The following is a 20,846-nucleotide window of genomic DNA, read 5'->3' as shown; positions in this document are numbered from 1 at the left end:
GTTTAAAAAAATTTAGTAAACTTTTTTTATACTTAACCGTCAACATTTACTTCTAGAAGCATCAAACTAGACTGCAAGAGCAATCTTTTCTAAAATACAGAAAGGTGTCCGAAACACCTACCAGCCAACAAAACCTGCCAAGGTACCGTTTCTCGGGGAGAACATTCATTTCTCATTAAAACATTTCAACTATGCATTTCTAAGGCCATTATTCTTCCCGCTGTAGAGGACTTTAAACGCGAAAAGTGGCGCATCGCTTAACGAGGCTTCTTTCGATTGCAGGAATAAAATGCAAAAAAATAAGCCCAGCCGAGCCAATAAACAAGTTCTCATTAGCCCGTTCGGGAACAGCCAGTCGGATCGTGGTGGTGCTGGACTCATCCTCCTCGTTTTCCAGTTGTTAAAGTTGGAATGAGAAAAAAATATACACACACATGAGCCTACCTCCTCTTCCACTTAACCCTTGCCTGCGACTCATAAGCAGAGAAGAAGCGCCCAGCAACAATTGCGAACTGCATTCCTGGGCCCTTTTCCGTCACCTCTGCATCTCGTTTCCGTTCCATGCCACCCTGCTTGTAGGATGATTCGAATTTTTAATGTTTCTAAAAACCGCTTAAAGCATTTGTTTTAAAGTCGTCACCTAACTAACTTTCATATCGATGGAATGAAATCGAAGACACGAAATATCGATTTCACAACGTAGCAATCATTGATTTTGAACGAAGTTATTCTGCTTTGTCAAAAAGATCTGTAGTTCAATGAGTACTAGATTGAATAATGAATACAGGATCAGATTGAACCACCCTAACACGCTCCAGCTAGTCAGTGGCGTCCTCGCACACACTTCCTCGTCAATTTAAATGTTGCGCGCGTGAAATGAGTTCAACGAAATCTGCATGCTGGCCGCTCCATTAGGCAGTACAACATTTGAAGAACATTCCCGGCTAACCAACATAAGTAAGTGAGCGAGGTGTTGTGGACGAGGTAGAGAAAAACCTGCCTCAACCAGATCGCCAATGCGACAGAGCGGCCACTTGCCATGAAGGAGCAACAGCGGCGGCCCCGCGTTTATCCAGGGCCAGGATCTAATCCATCGTCTTGTCATGAAATAATCCCGTTCGCAGCCCGAGCGAAATGATTATCTATTTATAAAAGCAGAAAAATGCATTTTTCTGATCTGTTGTTATGTTTCCTCGTTTCCCTCGTACTTCTTCGATGACCCACTCACCCCTTCGTAGGGGAACTGGTTCGGGAAATCCCTTCCCCGAGCGTCCTCGAAATAGATGGTCAGCAAAAGCCGCGGACAACGCCGCCCGGAACGGATCGTTCATAAAACGACGCCGTACCATCAGCAGGTCGCGTTCAAGGGATGCACTCTTCACCTGTTCGGAGTTGGCTCATTTGTTTTTATGTTAGCTGCAATTTGTGGCTTGGAAAAGTTTTCTTCAGTAAGCCTTTGACAAGTGTCTGAATTCCAGAGAGAAACGGGTTTAAATTAGCCTAAATCAAAACTGAAATTTCCCTTAATCAAAAATGTACTTAGGAAAAGCAGTTTATAAATTTTATAAACCGATTTAATATGCTTCACTTTGAAAAAATGACAACTTTATAAATATTGTCAACTTTAAGGAAAGGAGTAGGCGTTGGTTTGAATACAACGCACGCGTTTTTTTTTTCGTCCGTGGAAATTTTGATTAAAGACTGCCATCCGACGGAACGAGAAATAGAACGCATCATGGCGGAAAACTTATGCTTTTAGAATTTCATCCACAAAATCAAATATCCCACAGATCCTCCGAGGATCATCCTCGAAAAATTGTGGAAGTGGGCAAGTGTTGGAGAGGTTGGGTGTGTTGAAAGTGTTGAAAAATAAAAATGCATTTTAAGGTTCATGCCTGAAATATTGTACATCGCGTAACTTTTGATCTCATCGATAGAACTTTTCAAAAACTTCAGATATGTTAACTTTATATTTCAACAATCACTCGGCAAAATTTCAATAAAAAATGCTACGTATTTTCAGAGATATTGCAGTTTGAATGGTAAAAGTCCAAAAAGTTCGATTTTTGTAGAATTACTCTATCTCTGGCCACACATTCTTTATGAAACTCAAATTTCGTGATATGATAGTGTGATAGTTGATCTATCTTACGCAGAAAATTTGATCAAAGAATATCATCAAAGTAAAAAGTTATGGGAGTTCAAAGTCAAAATGGCAGAGCGCGAGCTTCCAATTTCTATATGATTATGAACGGTACTGTATGCATATGAGGATGATGATTTTTTTTTTAATAAAATCTTTTGGAAAATTTTTGAAGCATTTTATGGAGCTTCAATGTTTCTTTTTAAGAGTGATCAATGGCGCTATATCAAAGGTCAATGGCCAGAGTTAAGGTACTAAGTTGAGTAAATTTAAGCCAAGAATTTAAATATTTCGAGAAAAACCCGATAAAAATTATGGAAACGTATGATACTGTTGTCCACGTTTCTTTCTCCCTGTTTTCCTGTTGTCTTTGCGTCTAATACTGCACATAGGGCCCGACCGAGTTAAGATGGGTCGACAATGTACTTTTACTGCTCAACGAAATGTTGACAAAATCTGGCTGTGTATCTATCATAAGCATAACAACTTAAAAAAACGAACATACACATATAGGATCTCAGTGAAACTTCAGTTTCTTTGAAGAGATCTCATCTACATTACTCTAAGGCGTACATCTTTCAAGGATAAGATGGCTAGCATCTTACAAATGCTAAAACCACCGACCCACAGACAGTGTACTATGTATGCCGTGACCGGGATTTGATCTCAAGACCTCTGGCTTGGAACACTTGAACGCTATCCTCTAGGCCACGGTTGAAGGCAACTTCATACTGTAGACTGTTAAAACAATGAGATAAAGAATAATGTTGTAGTAACCTAACGCTAAGCAAAATAAGAGTCTTTCATCACAACATACTTTTATGTATCTTTTATTACTGAGTGATCTTCGACTAAGCGAGTAGTCGAATATTGCCAACGCCCGAATAATACGAAGAGATGTGGTCCTAAGTGACTACCATGGGGTACCAATTTTGTGATGGTTCCATTCGCCCATTTGGGTCCTTCCTCCACCCCATACGTTTTTCAAGGAGTGGGAGGGACTTTTTATCCTCTGGAACCCGGCCAATTATGTTAACATTATTAGCTCAGTTTCTGTACGACTTGTTCGTCTTACTCCCGCGTATGTCCATCGCCGCACAATTTTCTCTCTGATACTTCGTCAGAGCTTCATCACATTGGTATGATCCTTTTTAAGATTAGTCTTTTTATTGAATTGGCTGTTTCACATATGGTACTGTCAGTTTCTTAAAAACATTCAAGTTTGAACTGTCTTTGATGTTCATCAATAGATCCACCTATACATATTCAATCCGTTGTAGGAAATATTTCGTTTGGTCATCTCTTTTTTCGTGTTTGGCAATCTAAAATCTTGAGCTCTCCTTGTACTGTGTCTGTGGATACAGATTCCGTACTGCAAGCCATCCAATTAATAAGTTAGTGACATTCCTTTCTTTATTTTGAATATAAAAATTAAACTGTTTCATGTAATCCTCTGCTTAACTAACAATGATTGCTGCATATCAAGCATTAAAGCACTAGGAGTATATCGGATGTATCGTATTACCACTCTCATTATCTTGTTTTTAATTCTTCTGTGTATCTGATGCATGGAGCAATATTGTAGCGCAATAATCAAATTGTGGCGTAATATGTAACTGATTAGACGTAGATTTTTTTACCAGAATGTCATGTATCTACTAATTCGTCAAAGTACTCCGTATTTTATAGCAATCTTCATAATAGTATAGTCGATGTGAGCTACAAAATTTACATCGATTTGTACTCCCTGGTATTTGACTTGACGTACTCTTTCGATTGCACAACCATTAATAGATAGGTTTGAACAGACTTCGACATTTGCTTCTTGTATGACGTGCTCCAAATCGTTGCCACTCCAAGAAGAGACTGAATCATACGCAAATAGCTTTAGACGTCCTTACTGGAAACGTTTTTTTATGTCACTGATGTAAAGTATGAATGACAAAGGACCCAACACACTACCTTATGGGACACCTGAGTTATTTTCTCTGCATCGCGAGTAAGATGAACCAAATTTGGTTCTGGTTAACACATCAATCAGAATTGCTTGATCAACCGTTTCAAATACTCTTTTGAAGTTTTCCAAGGTTTCCAAAACTATACAAGTTGTACAAATAGGTCTGAAAACAAGAGAAACCTTTAGCGACGCTGCGCGTTCGAACTTGAAAGACATCTTGTCCTTCACGCTGTCGCGTGGCGAACAGAGCTAAGGGATTACCCCTAGCTTTCCCGCAGACTTAGGAAGCCTCGGCAGACCTAGGCCAATGTATTATGGCCGCCGCTTCAGATGGCGCGTCGGCGGCCACCTCGGATTTGGGAGCTTAGGCGGCTTTGTGCCGTATCGGCCCCTCCATCCTCGTTGGTTGTGGCTTTGCCGCAAGAATGAAATATTATAAAAACCCAATTTTTGTGGAAAAAAAATCTTCATTTTTTCAAATTCCCGTTTGGGAAAATATATGAAAAACAAACAAACGAAAAGCTATAACAAATGTCCGCATTCACTCTAGTTCAATTAAATTGCAGGTTCGGGGAAATCGCAGCAAGCCTTTGTCAATCATTTTAATCAACTTACTACCATCGTTATCATCATAATAATACGGCCTCTCTTCATCTGACGTTGGTAGAGCTCCACGTTTGGTATTATAAGATAGGTTAGGTAGGTGGTTGCGTACACATCGTCCAACCTTATCCGTGCCGCAGAGGGTCCAGTCCATATTTGAACAAACGCGGTAAAAATCAACCAGAAACAACGCAATCTAACGCAACGCAACAAACAAGTGTCTCCGCGCGCACTATCCTCGGCATCTGCAGCTCGATAGTTGGTGAAATAATAGAGACACCCCAGCCTGAGTGCCCGCAGCATGGCCTGCTTGTCTTGTCAAATCCCCTTCTTTCCAATGTTAGGGAGGCTTTGGGGACGGACTGCCTAATGCGATTCGCGTGATGCAGGACAATCCGATCCGAAAAAGGGCGATGGGGAACAGGCCGGAGGGGGTGGTAATAACAAATGGCAAAAAGAAACCTATTCATTTCGCAATTGTACTTACTGACCAGACCTGCTGCTGCTCGCTAGTTGGCCAGCCAGCACTAACTTTATCGTGCTAAAATGGTGACGACGAATAGCGACCGTCCAAAAGAAGCCCCTCGGCCAAGCAAGCAAGGCGAAAAAATCGTGGCAACTTTCTCTTTCACGCAATAATTTTTGTTGTTTAGATCTTTGCTATTCATATGTAATTATAAGCTTAATTGAGCGCGTATCTTTCAAGGAAACTTTAGCCACCACTAGGAATTTGCGACACAATCTAAAGTCTTTCCCATCACCTTTCCAACCGGAGCCCAGTTTGCATTCCACGCCTGCTTAGATACCGGGACGAGGACGGACAACTTTAACTAACGACAAACAAAGTAAGGAAAGACAGTCGACTGATTATGGTCTATTACAAGGTAAAAATATTACATCAGGATGGTCGGCTCAAGTAAGTGCATACGTTGAGCCTACGGTGAAGGTCTTAGAAATGTCCATTATTCACCACTAGCTGGCAGCACTGACCGATAGGCGGAAAACCAAGTTGTTCTCATCCTCGCGCTTACTTTACCAATGTGTGTGTGTGTCGGTCAACCTGTCAATCGAGAGGTTTATCTTAACCTCACCTGTCAATGGAGGCTAAGTGGCGATAAAAGGTTTCCAATTTCTCTCCGTAGATCTGAATGTGTAAATTTCCAAAGCTGCTCCGATGCACGGTGTAAATGGTTTTTAATTAAACCTTTGTTCCAGCCCCTTCGTCACTCTTCTTGGCAATGAAATTCAATGATCATCGTCATCATCCTGGCCTGCGCTTTGCTCCGCTGAGTCCAACAGAGTCGCTAGAGCTGATTGTCGTTTTTCCAACTTCTTTCGCTGATTTTTTATGGCATCGATTTGTCGGTTCGCTGTGCGGATTCGCCGTTGTTTTTTTTTGCATATCCTACTGCTGACCCATCCAGATCGCTGCTGATATGTTGAATGTTGTTTTATTTTATTCTCTACTCATCTCCAAAAGGAGTCATAATGCAAAATACACGTGAGAATTCAACCCCTCGTCAAACCTCAACTCCGGATCTCATTCCAGAAGCGTTCCAGATACGAAAGCCGGTTCGAAGGACCGCAACGACGATGAACTGCCCTCGAGCCGGGGCCAGCAGCCGTTTTTATTTTTCATTAGCTGTCTTTATTTTTATTATTCGCCATTCTTTCTCTTTTATTATTACTGCCCTGGCAAGACCGCGCGCCAGAGCGGTCAACCGATCAGATTCGCGTGAATGTCCCGGCGTAAGACAATATCTGGTCGTATAACAAAGAAATAATCTGGTTTCGATTCTTCTTTTGTCTCACCTTCCCTGCTCCAACACTTCTTGGATTGAAATCGAACTAACAATACTTCTCCCTTCCGCTGTGTTGGTTGTTTGAGGGGTTCAACCAACAACTAATTCGCCCAGAGTCCAAATGGAGCGGTGAGGGAGGCAGCAGATTGCAAATTATTTGCATTTGTGTGTGCCCTCTTCTGATAAAGGTGGCACCTTTCTGTGGTTTCGTTGAAAGGAATTTTATCCCTTCGACGTTGAAGAAACGCTTACAGTTGCAAAGTTATTGAACTCTCGTTTGAAATGATGCAGGCAAGGTAAACTTGGAATTGAAATTTAAGACAGATAGATACCAAGTTTCCCAATAGTATAGGTATTGAATTTTTCGAAGAAATGTCGAAGAAAATATTTTCAATCATAAAAATTCAGTTTAAAAAATGCTGCTGTCGGTAGAAAAATTTAACCCCTAATATCTGAAAATGATCGGCACAAGAGGATTTGATCAATGAATGGCGGAAGTATCATTGTTTTTCTGCAATATTTTTGTTCGTGTTATCATAAAATGTCGGCAAAAGTGATTAAAATTCAAATTATTTTAGATAGATTTTTAAACTTTTATATAGTTGGGGCCAGACCAGAGTGAAGTGATCAACAGAACAGACTTTTTTATCATTTAATAAAAAACTTCAATTTATTTGTTGAATACGACGAAGAGAAATAGTTGAACTCATAGCCGTCGATGCTCATGTTACAAAACCTACTAATGATCTCTTGTTCAAAAAATCACTACCCATGTTCCACAACAGCCTATGTTTAACTAAAATAAAACAGTTTGATTCAGTGACAATATAATCAAAATTGTTGACCAAATTTGGTATCGGTGAAAGAACAACCGCCCAACGTGTCGCATCTCCCATGATAAACAAAGTAGACTAGTCAAATTAGGCAAAGAAAACTCCGACTTAAGCCGAACGCAGTATCTTCTGTGTTCCTTCAGCATGATTGGTCGGCAAAACATGAAACGGGATTGTTTCTCTTTCATTGGCAATTATAAGTGTTTAAAAATTAATCCTATCAATTCCATTCTTCTTGTCGGTTAAACCAATTGCATAAAGCTGATGCAAAATGCCGCTTAAGAGCAGGGACACAGGAGAGGTAGAAGTGCAGAATGATCAATTCGTTCCGCTTCATTTGCTCACATCCAACTTGTGATCAGCTTCGATCGGAAGAGAAGAGTGAGGTGGATTTCCTTCTCTAACAGAAAGCACAAAGGATGCCGCCCTCCGCGAGGTACCGCAAATTGTCAACTTGCATCGATTCTTGGCTCTTCAAGAAGTTTCCCGTAGATGAGTACCGTGCCGTGTCCTTTCACTCCCATCACCCTTACGTGAACCGACCCTAGACGGACGAAGAAATAAACAAAAACAATGCACTAAATCCCTTAAAGTCTGCAAAATTCCCCCCAAGCGTGTAGGTATTTGTGACGTCATGTGAAAGATTCCTCGTACAAATGATAACAATAATTCAACCCTTTGTCATACCAAAAAATACTCCGCCCGAGCACAATCGAAGTAGGCGAAAGTCACGCTCCATCCAACGTCAGCGGAAGAAACAGGCAGGCAGACGAGATTTGCCGCCTCGCTCAAGAGTTCGACAAAAAAGGGAGCCGCCATCGAGTGATCCTTCGCGGCTTTGTTCCGCGGGGGTGTGGACGGATCAAACGGACCGGATCAGCTCGAAGCAGAATCGAAATCGTACACAGAGACCCTTTTTGTGTAATAATAGCAGCCGCCTAATGGACATGTGTATGGCCGTAAAACATTGATACATCATGTTTCCAATTATACAAAAAGGTAAATTATAATAAAAACACACAATACAATGCATTCATCATTCAATAATTGAATTGAATTTAATTGAAGTAAATAAAAATCTACTGCCACCATCACTTGCGGCCCTGATGGCAGCCGCCCGTTTGTTTCGTCAGGGAAGAAGCCGGAAGATTCACGGTCAACCTGGTTCCAAACAAAAGATGTGAGTACCGATTTGGCTGTTGAAGAAGCAGGAGGAAACGAAGAGAAAAAATCTCGTTGACGAAAGAACTCGCGTGCGAGAATACCCAATCCGCGATATCGCGATGCTGAAAAAAGAAAACATCAAAGCAATTGGCCGCCCATCGGAAGCCGCCCAATATGCTTTCCATTTATCCCTCTTCCTCCGCCTCATTGCTGGCAAGTTTTCCTACACTGCCCAATGGAAACAACCGTGCGATCTCGTGGATATTACACGCGGTTTGATATGCAAATAAATAACGATCACATGCGCGCACCCACACAAACACCACCGAAACGCAGCTACTTTTTGGATCTGGCGGGCGGGTGACGAATGAATTGACGATGTCCGACTTCTCGAAATCCCACCTTTCTGTCGTCTAGCCCTCAAAAGAGGAGGAAAACAATTTCAAAACAAAAACAACAACAGGAGTCAGCCTGCTTTGATGCTCCGATGCAAAAGGGAAGAGTTCGGGAGGACTTTGTGAAGAATGCATCTCAGTAGACCAGATGGCAGCTCGCAGATTGCAACTTTCGATAGCAATAGAGTCGTCTGGTTCGAGTTGCACAATCCGGGTGACCTTTCACAGTAGGCCTAGGTATAATTACAAATCAGGACCACTGTAGAGCTAACTATTTTCCGCCAATCAGTGTGTTCCAAATTGGCTTCTTCTTTTTCTTCCTTTCTCCAACCGAATAGCGTGATGGGTTTTGGTTTGGTATTCAGCTTCTCAATTGTATTGTGGTGAGCACAATTTTCGTGTATTGAAAGGCTTTTGAGCAAGAGGACAGGCCGACATCAACTCGATGACGATCTATGGCCGCGCGGAAACGACTTTGCGCTTCCTATTTTCTCTTCTATTCAACCAATGTTGTCAGGGGACCCGATAGGACTGCAGTCACAGACATGTCTCTCACAACAGCTGTAGATAATGTGTAGGCTCTAGTTAGGGTCTTAGAGCGGGGAAACCCCTTCTTGGGTGTAATTTCGCGGAAAAGCGTTCCACAACCATTTACTACGATCATTGTTTCAAACGGAAGCGATAGCACTGACAGTTGAATGATTCCACCCATCCATTTTGACTGCAGATTTAAGGCTTTTATCGTGCCACTTAAAATATCCGATTTCGGATAGCTAAAATCATTGTACAAAACGTGAAAATTTTATTGACTATACTTGTAGGTCAATTTTTATGGATGTCTTTATTACCAAAACTTCCTCAACTTAAAAAAAATGCCGAACCAAATAAGTAAATATATAGAACAATAGACTTAGCCACCCTTTTATGTGTTATGAGCCTACTTGGTTGAATAATTCTACTGAATCGAAATATTCCCTTTAATTCAACCACACGGTATAAAGTTCAGATATCGGTCATCAATCGAAAACGCTCACTGTAGAAAATAGTAAGTTTCTATTGAAATACAGGCATATGAACTATTCTTATACCGTAGTTGAATTTAAGGGAATCTTTTGATTGCTTTGATTCAGTAGACTGAGCCAATTTAGGATCAATTGCGAGTTTCTAAAAAGTTTTTTTTTAGTTCAAAACTCATCGATGATTTTTGAAGAATATGAAAGTATCGTTACTTCAGAAGTATATCCGAACTAAACCAATGTGTTTATGGAAGTACGTCAACTCCAAACGAAAGTCGAGCCTGATCCCGAAAACACGTTTTTCCAAAACAGCAGTTTCGTTAGAAGGTTAAGCTTGAGATAAAGCTCAGTTGAAAAGTCAGTTGCCTCTTGATCCGATGTCCGCGAGTTCGAGCCCAGAAGTAAACATCGAACACAGTTGTACCGGATAAGTTTTTCAATTACTGCCCGCCAACTGCAATATTGATAAGCATGCGAATGCCATAAAAATAGTAGAATGACTAACGGGTGACTTAAATTTTGGATTTTTTTCCGAGATAATATAGCTCAGATAAAAATGAGAGAGTGTATTTGTTAGCTTCCACTGTTTACTATATCTTAAAATCCCCAACAACTATTCACAAACAAGGTAGTTACAGACCACCGAAAATTATGGACGCAAAAAAACTTCGTTCTCTTTCTCGTGCCTTCAACAACATGGATTCACTGAGGCAACGGGATACCGCCAAATAGTTCAATTATGCTTACCAGTACATTGGCAAGACATTGAAAAAAGTTGGTGTTAAGTACCGAAAGAAAGCAAGGGCCCCAGAATACACCGAGAATCAGATTTCTACTCTTAAATCTCAATGCCGCTGGATGATAAAAATTTATTCCGGAAAATGTTTTGTTTTGGACGACGAAAGTTACTTCCCTCTTTCGAAGTCGCACATCCCCGAAAACGATCGATACTATCACACTTCCATCTGTACCGTTGAGCCGTCAACACGTACGCCGGAGCATCGTATCGTTGCTGTGTACCTGCAGGAACATTTTACATTATTTATTTTTTCCTTACCTGTATTTCAATCAGCACTTTTCAGTGCTAAGATTATTTTCATTTTCTTTTATTCATATTTTCTCTTTTCTTTCCAGCATGGGGAAGTCATCGGCTGGCTCAAGGGCCGGTAGGAAACGAATTGCCGAGCCTAATTCAGGTCCATCGCCCAAAAAAGTTGAAATTTCCAACTCATTCGATGTCCTTCATAACATCGGTGATGAGGAAATATTCATATTTAATTCTGATAAGAGTACTAAGAAACCTTCTTCTTCTAATACTCTTAAAAACGAAAAGATTCCACCAATAACGGTCACGATTCCTGACTTCAATGCCTTTCGAAAAGAAATCGTCACTTCCGTTAAGGATGTGAAGATTTCTTTTCAGATCGGTCGAAGGGGAACTGCTCGTATATTGGCGGAATCTTTTAATGATTTTCAAAAAAATTTAAATTATTTGAATAATGAAAAACACCAATTTTTTACGTACGACACTAGAAGTGATCGTCCATTTAAAGTTGTTCTTCGTGGTCTCACCGGCGATCAGACACCGGATGAGATCACAGCTGAATTAAATTCTTTGTTAGGTTTTTCTCCAATTCAAGTAATTCAAATGAGGAAGGGAACCAACACGAATAATACCAGTAGTGTTGGTTTTGCTCCTGAACTTTATTTGATCCATTTTAAAAAGGATCAGGTCAATAATTTGCAAATTTTGGAAAAGGCTCGTCTTATGTTTCATTGTCGAGTAAAATTTGAACCTTTTCGTAAATCCCATACCAATTTTTTACAAAATATTACGCAATGTCGTCGTTGTCAAGCTTTTTGTCATGGCACTAAAAATTGTAGAATGAATGCCAGATGCATGTTTTGCGGCTCATTCGATCATGAAAAATCTAAATGCCTTTTTGGTGGTGATAAGCCAAAAACAGAATTTTTTAAGTGTGCGAATTGCGCAGGTAATCATTCCTCGAATTCTCTAGAATGTCCCGTTAGGGCAAAAATTGTTGCTTCTAGGAAAAATCCCAAAGTTTCCAGAAAAGTTTCTTCTCCTCCTTCCTCTTTTTCGTCTTCACACGTCAGACCGGCAAACAACCTGCCTGTTCGCGGTCAGCCTCGGTCTACATTGGAATCACGGCTGGGTAATACCCGAAGTGATTTTAATGTTACCTGGGCTGATTCTGCGCCACAGACTCGTTGTTTATCGTTCTCAGAGGTGGTTGAAAATGGGTTGCCCTCTTCAGGTTTAACTAATAAAAATGGGAAAAAACCAAGTCTCAACGTTCACGCGAAGGCTTGGGAAAATCCCCGAAATTCAAATACTTTTTCTTCTCCTTCATTTTCTGATCCTAACAATTTTGTTGATTTGGGTGAGATTACTGAGGAAAAATTAAAATTTTTGCATCAAAATTTAATGGAAATGATGCAACTTATGTTGAAAGCAAATTCAATGTTTGAAGCTTTCCAAACTTCTTTTAATTATGCTAACAAAATTATTATGACTTTACGATTCCCTCATGGATCCAAATAGATGTTTAAATATTATGAATTGGAACGCTAGATCTTTGCTGGCTAACCAAGATGAATTCTTTTTATTTTTGAAAACTCAAAACATACATATTGCTGCTATCACTGAAACTTTTTTAAAGCCAGACAATAACTTGAAAAGCAATGCTTTCTTTAAAATTTTACGAAATGATCGACTTGATCGACAAGGTGGGGGTGTAGCTATTGTCATCAATAGTCGTCTCAAATTTAGACTTCTTCCTTCTTTCAATACAAAAGTCTTAGAAACAATTGGAATTGAATTAGAAACTTCTATGGGGAAAATTATAATTGTTGCCGCATACTTGCCTTTTCAATGCAGCGGTGAACAGAAAAATTTTTTGAAGGGAGATTTACAAAAACTCACCAGAAATAAATCTATTTTTTTTATTATTGGTGACTTTAATGCAAAACACCGATCTTGGAATAATATTTCATCAAATTCTAATGGGAATATTTTGTTTAATGATTGTTCTGCAGGTTATTATACTGTTGAATATCCTAATGGGCATACTTGTTTTTCTTCAATTAGAAATCCTTCCACAATTGATTTGGTTCTAACGGATTTAGGCGAGCATTGTAGTCAATTAGTTACTCATGCGGACCTCGATTCAGACCACCTTCCTGTAACATTTTCTTTATCCCAAAGTCCCATTGAAAACCCTTTAAAATCAACTTTTAACTTTCAAAAGGCTAACTGGGAGCGATATATGAATTTTATTGAACGTAATTTAGATGTAAACGTTCCACTGAATTCAATAGAAGATATTGATTTGGCTGTAGAAAATTTGACAACTTCAATAGTCAATGCTAAAGCCGCTTCAATACCTAAAGTTAAACATAAATTTAATCAACCTTTAATTGATGATGATCTTCAGTTTTTGATACGACTGAAAAACATTCGTCGACGCCAATATCAACGTACTAGGGATCCTTATTTAAAATTTATTTATTGCGACCTTCAAAAAGAGATCAAACGTCGTTTAAATTTCATTCGTAATGAAAATTTTGCTAAAGCAGTAGAGGACATAAAACCCTACTCAAAGCCATTTTGGAAATTAACAAAAATTCTGAAAAAGCCCCAGAAGCCAATTCCTACTTTGAAAGATGGGGATAAACTTCTTTTAACTAATTCAGAAAAAGCTCAAAAATTAGCCCAACAATTTGAGTCTGCTCATGATTTTAATTTAAACGTTGTTAGTCCTATTGACGCTCAAATTTCCCTAGAATTTGATGATATCCTTTCAAAGCAAAATGTGTTTGAAAGTTCTTGTGAGACAAATATTGATGAACTTAAATTGATTTTCAAAAAATTTAAAAATATGAAAGCTCCGGGGGAAGATGGGATTTTTTATATTCTTATTAAAAAGTTGCCTCAAAGCACTTTAAATTTTTTAGTTAAAATTTTCAACAAATGGTTTCACTTGGCCTATTTTCCCAATAAATGGAAAAATGCCAAAGTAACTCCAATTTTGAAACCTGGAAAAAGTGCTTCAGAGCCTTCAAGTTATCGACCAATTAGTTTGCTCCCTTCTTTAAGTAAACTATTTGAGAGAGTTATTTTGAATAGAATGATGATTCACATTAATCAGAATTCTATTTTCCCTGATGAACAATTTGGTTTTCGTCATGGACATTCTACTACACATCAACTTTTGAGTGTAACTAATATGATTAACGCTAGCAAATCTGAAGGTTATTCAACTGGTGTTGCTCTTCTTGATATTGAAAAAGCTTTTGACTGTTTGGCACAAAGGTTTAGTAGCTAAATTAGCTCGATTTGATTTTCCTGTATATCTCACCAAAATTATTCAAAATTATTTGACTAGCCGAACCTTACAAGTAAGCTATCAAAATTCATGCTCTGAAAGGACACCCATTAGAGCTGGTGTCCCTCAGGGTAGTATACTTGGGCCAATTTTATACAATATTTTTACTTCTGATCTTCCTGATGTACCAGAAGGAAAAGGTAGAAGATTATTTGCTGATGATACTTTGCTTTCAGCCAAAGGTCGAAATTTACGGGTGGTACGCAGTAGATTGCAACAAAATTTAAATTCCTTTTTGAATTACTTGAAAATGTGGAAAATTTCTCCTAACGCTTCCAAAACTCAACTTATTTTATTTCCCCATAAGCCAAGAGCAAATTTTTTAAAACCTAATGAAAATCATTCCATAATTTTAAATGGGGTTTCATTAGAATGGTCTGATCACGTGAAGTACTTGGGACTTACACTTGATCGGAATCTTACTTTTAAAAATCACATTGAAGATATTCAATCTAAATGTAATAAATACACTAAATCTCTTTATTCTCTCATCAACAGGAAATCCAGGTTGTGTCTGCGAAATAAGATGTTAATCTACAAACAGGTCTTTCGACCAGCGATAATGTATGCAGTTCCGATTTGGTCTAGTTGCTGCGCGACGAGGAAGAAAGCCATCCAGAGGATTCAGAACAAGGTTCTGAAAATGATTTTGCGGCTTCCACCTTGGCACAGCACCGAAGATCTTCATCGGATTGCAGGCATAGAATCGATCGGAGAGATGGCCAACAAAATCATCTCCAACTTCAGAGGCAAATCGATGCAGTCTTCCATCGCAGAGATTCGTTCTCTCTACAATTAAGTTAGTTTTTAGGATTTAGGATTAAGTTTATACATTTTTTTTTTTTTTGCTCAACAGGATATTCTCCTATAAATCAAATTATTGATTGCTTAAGCAAATTTAAATCAAATAAACAATGTTTAAAATTAACTGTATCAAAGAGTTGAACTGATCATAATTGATCTGAACACTTTAATTTAACTTTAATAATGTAACTTAAATGTAATGATTAAAAGACTAATAAAGACATATTTAAAAAAAAAAAAAAAAAAAAAAATCGATACTATCCTCCCCACATTGAATACAAGTTCAAACATAAGTACATCGCCATTTCCTAGGAAGATATTTCTAAGCCATGGTTAAAGCTGTCTGGTTGGTTAAATAAAAAACGAACAGACACTTAAGACTAAAGTGTACATCCTTCAAGGATATAATGGCTAGCATCTTACTAATGCTAACACCACAAGCCCACAAAGACTACTATGTGTGCCGTGACCGAGTCTCGATCTCATGGCCTCTGGCTTAGAAAACTTAAACGTAATCCCCTAGGTCACGGTCGGCGACCCAAGAACCGCAACCCAACAATTCGGCCTCAGTGTCGCCCATCGAAGATTTTTTTTCGAAACTTTGAGCTTATTGGTTTTCCGACATTGTGCCTTTAATTCCAATAAATCGATCTTCTTCAAGTACACTTGACTTTTTTTCACAACTTCAAATTAAATTTTTTTATTGCCACCCGTTATAATCGAAACAAAAAAAAATGTTAGAAGATGCTTCTGATTGGGATTAAGAACTTCTCATTTTGAACAAAAAAACGGTCAAAATTCAATCTAAAATTGATCCTTTTTTTTCTTTTATTGTTATAGATTACAATGTGCTCAGAAAAACTAAGTTTATTGCATCTCTAGCTGAAAAGACTTTTCCTAGTGCTTGGAAAGTTGCTACTATCACTCCGATACATAAATCGGGTTACGCTCACTGTTACAACCATCCGGAGTGAAGCACCTTTACTTTGATAGCCACCTTGCCATTTGCTGTCATTCAGAATTCGAATCACGAAAAATGATCAAAGTAACCGCAGGTCTTTGCACACGAAAAATCAGAAGCAGAGCAAGTGTGCTAGTGAATTGTGTGCCAAAGTTAAATTGTAAATCGTTAGAACGAATATTGTTTGTAAATCTAAATTAATTTAGTGAGTTAGTTTAGCTGTAAGTTGTAAGTGGTAGGAACATTCGTTAAACCGTAATTTTTATATGTACTACCATTCAGGTAAATTTATGCAATAGCATTGATAAATTATAACCAAACGTAAACAAATCTTCCCAGCTCACGTGCTGCGAAAGCATCCATACTTTGATAACTCTTTTTGAAAGAATACAGTACACGTGCTACTAACCGTAAGTCATCCATTTTACAAAACTAATTTATAAAAAAAAACGTATTTAACTAAATGAAACCCTAAACAATGTGGCAGTTGATGTAGGAGCGTTTCTTTGCTATTCTATCATTTAAGGAATTTATTAACGCCACCGAATAAACGTACATATTGCTGAATAAAGGTCTTTTCAACTAATCGGAAAATTCTGTTCTTCTGTCTTTCGCTCAAGCAACACTCACTGTGTAGAAAATTATCGCCCCATCTCAATTTAAAACTCAATCTCGAAAATTTTTGAGTTCTGATGCAGGAACGATTGTATGCTGCTGTAAAATCGTTGATTTCGGAATCCCTACATGGATTCGTGAAGAAACAGTCGACTGTTACTAATTTGATGCGTCACGTTAGTTTCCTTAGTAATAGCTTAGAGAAAGGTTGCCAAGTGGATGGAATCCTCATTACAAAAAATGGATCGACTAGATTCTCAGCTTGGTCACTCTATTGGATTGCATCATACCTCACTCATCGTCATACTTTCACAAAAAATAAACACGCTCGATCAAGAACATTCGCAACGTCATCATCTGGTGTACCGCAAGGAAGTCACTTTGGACCTCTTCTGTTCGTAATTTTCGTGAATGACTTGTGTCAAACGCTTCAGTCCGACACACTGCTCTGTGCCGACGATCTAAAGCTTTTCAGAAAGATTGTCAGTGCCGTTGACTTACCTACAAACTGATATCGGACGATTAGTAAAATGGTGCCTCTCCAGTGGAATGACGGCAAGAGTAAAACGGTGTAAGTCAACTTTACACGTGCATTCAATGCTGTGAATTTTGACTATCAACTCCCTGGATCTGCTTTGGAGAATGTGAAATCTATCGATAATAGACTAACATTAGCTGAACATATCGCGCTTACGTCCCATCAACTTTGTAGATGTGAATTCGACTATATATGTGTGAATTTTTATTAAAAATTAACCAACTTTATTGAATCTTTTGACAAGGAACTTTCGAGAACCCACCGAAATTTTTACATTTATTTAGATTATAATCAATCCTCGAAAAATGAGGAACGCCAAACTTTTTCATGTTTTTTTTCAATTATTCAATTTGATTCAATTGGCCGGAAAAAACCCATCGACAAATGTTGTGAACTTTTTAACTCAGTGTCCATGTTTTTAATTTTGATAAGTGTATGCGTAAATTCAATTAAGTGTTATAGGTAGTTTTCCTTAGTTTTAAGTTAAAGTCTGTACGGTTATCTAACCAAAAACGAACCCAATAAAAAAAAACTTAATTTTCGATTCAGAAAATTAAACACCGAAGCCAATTGAAAAAGGATTAGAATAAACAATAAAAACTCATTTTCTTCAAAAACACTTTCCGTGTACGGCATTTACCATTGCCTGCTACGATCCTGCCATTGAAAGCAACTTGTCGAGCGTTCGGAGTGCGTGCGTTTCAAAATCAACGTGTAATGTTGCTCACCCTTTTCTCGAAACTCTGACCGATCGAAGATTCCTCTTAATTTCCCTATGTCCACCCCATCAACGGACGCAACTCTTACGGTTAGACACCCAGCTTAACTTTACCCGACGAAGGCTCCAGCGAAAAGTGCACCCGGCCAGGCAACAAATAAAATAAAGCAAAAATTAAAACCAATGCGAACAACAAACGCAACTGACTTGAGCCATCCATCGCAACCAGTCGCGGCAGCTTATTTGTGCGGTTGCAATCGCCAGGAGGTGACTTCGTCTCCTTCTCCGCATCTTCATCTTCGTGCGAGTTGCCTGCATAGGTTGCAGCGATCGCGAGAGAAGGTTGATTTTGATATGCGCGCTAATAAAAATTACCACTATCGCCGCGCAGTTTACCGGTCAAGTCCATAAGCAAAGCCTACTCCGTTTGGACTATTGCTTGCTAGAAATTGCGCTTCTGGCATAAGGCAGAAAAATTATTATTAAAAGCTCAAGAAATGCATTTAACGCGAAATGAGGCGTATTATTGTGGACTTTATTTGCACTACCGTGTGCGTGCTTTTGCCAGGGAGCCATCTCAGTGGACGGTGGCCGGCCATTCTCGTTCATTGGACGCAGGATGGCTGCGAGCGATTTCTGCAATCTACAGCAGCAGTGAACCGTTTCTGGTTTCGGTACGTACAGGCAACTTGCGAAACTGTCCGTTGCTCTGATAGCTTAACCACCAGGTTTAGGCCGAGGCTCAGCGCTTTGTTAGGGAGCTCTGGGCGACTGATGGAAATCTTCCTGCTACTGCTGCGGAAGACAAAATCTTCAATCCAAGTAATCCGATGAAACTGCCCAAGGCTTTTGGTACCGTATCGTTTAGCCATCACAGGAGGCCACACAGCCCTACAATAGCTCCCGAAAGATTGATGGAAAATTTACTCTGCCAAGCACAGAAAAACGATTTTCAATCAATCTTCACCAACGTGGTCGATTTCGAAATTGTGAAATGATAACATAACCATAAAATAGAACGGCTTGCTAAAGAGTTGATTCAGACCAACAACCAATGGATGGCCTCCTTTTTCGCGCCAAACGCCATTATTGCCATCATCATCATCCACTGGCAGTCGCCAAATTGCACAATTCTATTCATAAAGCTGTCTTCGCGCAATCGTTTTAACTACTGATTATTTGCAACTGTCTCGTTTGGACTTTGGCGACGTCGACGTTTTTTGAATAAACGCTAAAAAGGCGCATTTAATTCACCAACTCTATACGATCATACACAAACGCGAGATGGTTAGTTAGTGTTTACGAGCTAATGCACTTCTTGTGATTCGGTGTGTCTGGCAAGTTTATTGCAGATATAGGTAGAAACACTGTGAGGCGTCGTTGGGGGAAAAAACTAGCCCCAACTTGCCACCACAATATCACACAGGTCTGGTGGGTCTGATGCAATTGTCACTCTTTTGGAGACGAAATAATCTGCTTACGGTGTTTTGATTGCGACGGATGAAAAAAAAAGTTATCAATACCTAACCAACTTAGACACCAATGATAGTTCAATTCAAAATAACCTGAACGATTTGTTTTATTTGACAAAATAAAACTAATCGGAAAAACTACTGAACTCTTAACGGTCGCACACCTGTGAGCGGTTATCGTGGTTCTTATGTTAATTGGTCTCAGAGACCTAAAATCTCGTTTGGTTTCAATTTACCCCCAGACCAAGTTGAATTTCCTCCGCGGGTCCTAGGAGGAAACGAAATACCAAAAGCCGAAGCCTACTATATAGGTACTGCGAGAACCTGTATCAAACCAGAATATTAACGCAGCAAGCGGGGGCAGCTTTCTTCCTATATCTAGGGAAGATTAATTTCGACCGGGCAGCTCACGGCCTGCTGTTCCGTTGTAATGTAATGTAGGTACATGTAGGTAATGGACTTGCTTTTGTTTTATGGCCTGCTGTTACTATCGCCATTGAGCAGCGTCCGAAACTAACCGGAATGGAATTTTTATCTCTTTCAATAAAATATAAAACCCTTTGTCGATTGTTGGGCTAAGGTGACGGGCAAAAACAAGTGAAGAGAAAAACATCTTCACCGGTGTTGCTAGACAACATTTTCTTCCTAAGGACTCTTTTTCATTGGAGGTCTCTGGAAGAGCCCCTAATAAAATACCACGGTCAATGACAATAATATGAATCTGCGAGAGTATAAAAGCCGTGTAGAGCCTAAAAAGACGAATGAAACAAAATGACCAAATATCAAAAATTAACAATACTTACAAAGTGTTTAACAATTTGGCAAAAATTCAAAAACATGTAAAATGTCAAAATTGAAAAATTTAAAAAATTGCCAACATGTCCAAATTTTTAAAATTTTCATAATTATCAAAATTTTTCTAAATTGTCAAAGTAGTCAAACTTTTCAAACGTGTCAGAATTGTTAAAACTGTTTAAATATTCAGAATTACAAAATTTTCTAAATTGAATATGAATAATAATTTAAATATAGATTTCAAAAAATTATCTGGTTCAATTATTCACATGATTAACTAAGTTTAATTACTTTAAAAAACATGACGAAAAAACGGAAAAAACAACATCAAAGCTTAAACTGAAGAAAAAATCGTATATAACATAAACTTAAGCCTTTCAAAACGTCCATCTTACATACCGTATGTTTCGTAATCAGCAGTGAATATCCGCGCTGAAAAGATAAAAGAGAAAAAAAAAGAACACATTATTAGAAATGCTTACAATGTAACCCAAGTGATGTACTGTGAGAAACCCGTCCCAAAGTCCCAATGCTTGATGCGTAGAAAACCGAACAGATTAAGTGCCTCACATCCATTAATCAAGAGGCTGGTTGATCCGCGCGAGATGCCTGGCTATGGGG

The 20,846-nt window shown here is 38.9% G+C and overlaps 1 protein-coding gene across 1 annotated transcript in view; it reads right to left on the bottom strand.

Moving 5' to 3' along the window:
- LOC129749929 (uncharacterized) overlaps window positions 1-20,644 on the bottom strand; it is a 62,444-nt gene extending 41,800 nt beyond the window's left edge. The window contains exon 1 of the mRNA XM_055745061.1: window positions 20,625-20,644. The gene's annotated coding sequence lies outside the window, so the exon portion shown is untranslated. The remainder of the gene's footprint in view (window positions 1-20,624) is intronic.
- Between the last annotated feature and the right edge of the window lie 202 nt (window positions 20,645-20,846).

This window comes from Uranotaenia lowii, chromosome 2, assembly GCF_029784155.1.
Source record: "Uranotaenia lowii strain MFRU-FL chromosome 2, ASM2978415v1, whole genome shotgun sequence".
In the NCBI taxonomy this organism is placed as follows: Eukaryota; Metazoa; Arthropoda; class Insecta; order Diptera; family Culicidae; genus Uranotaenia; species Uranotaenia lowii.
Note: the sequence above shows the minus strand (reverse complement) of the source record. Positions and strands in the feature narration are given on the sequence as shown.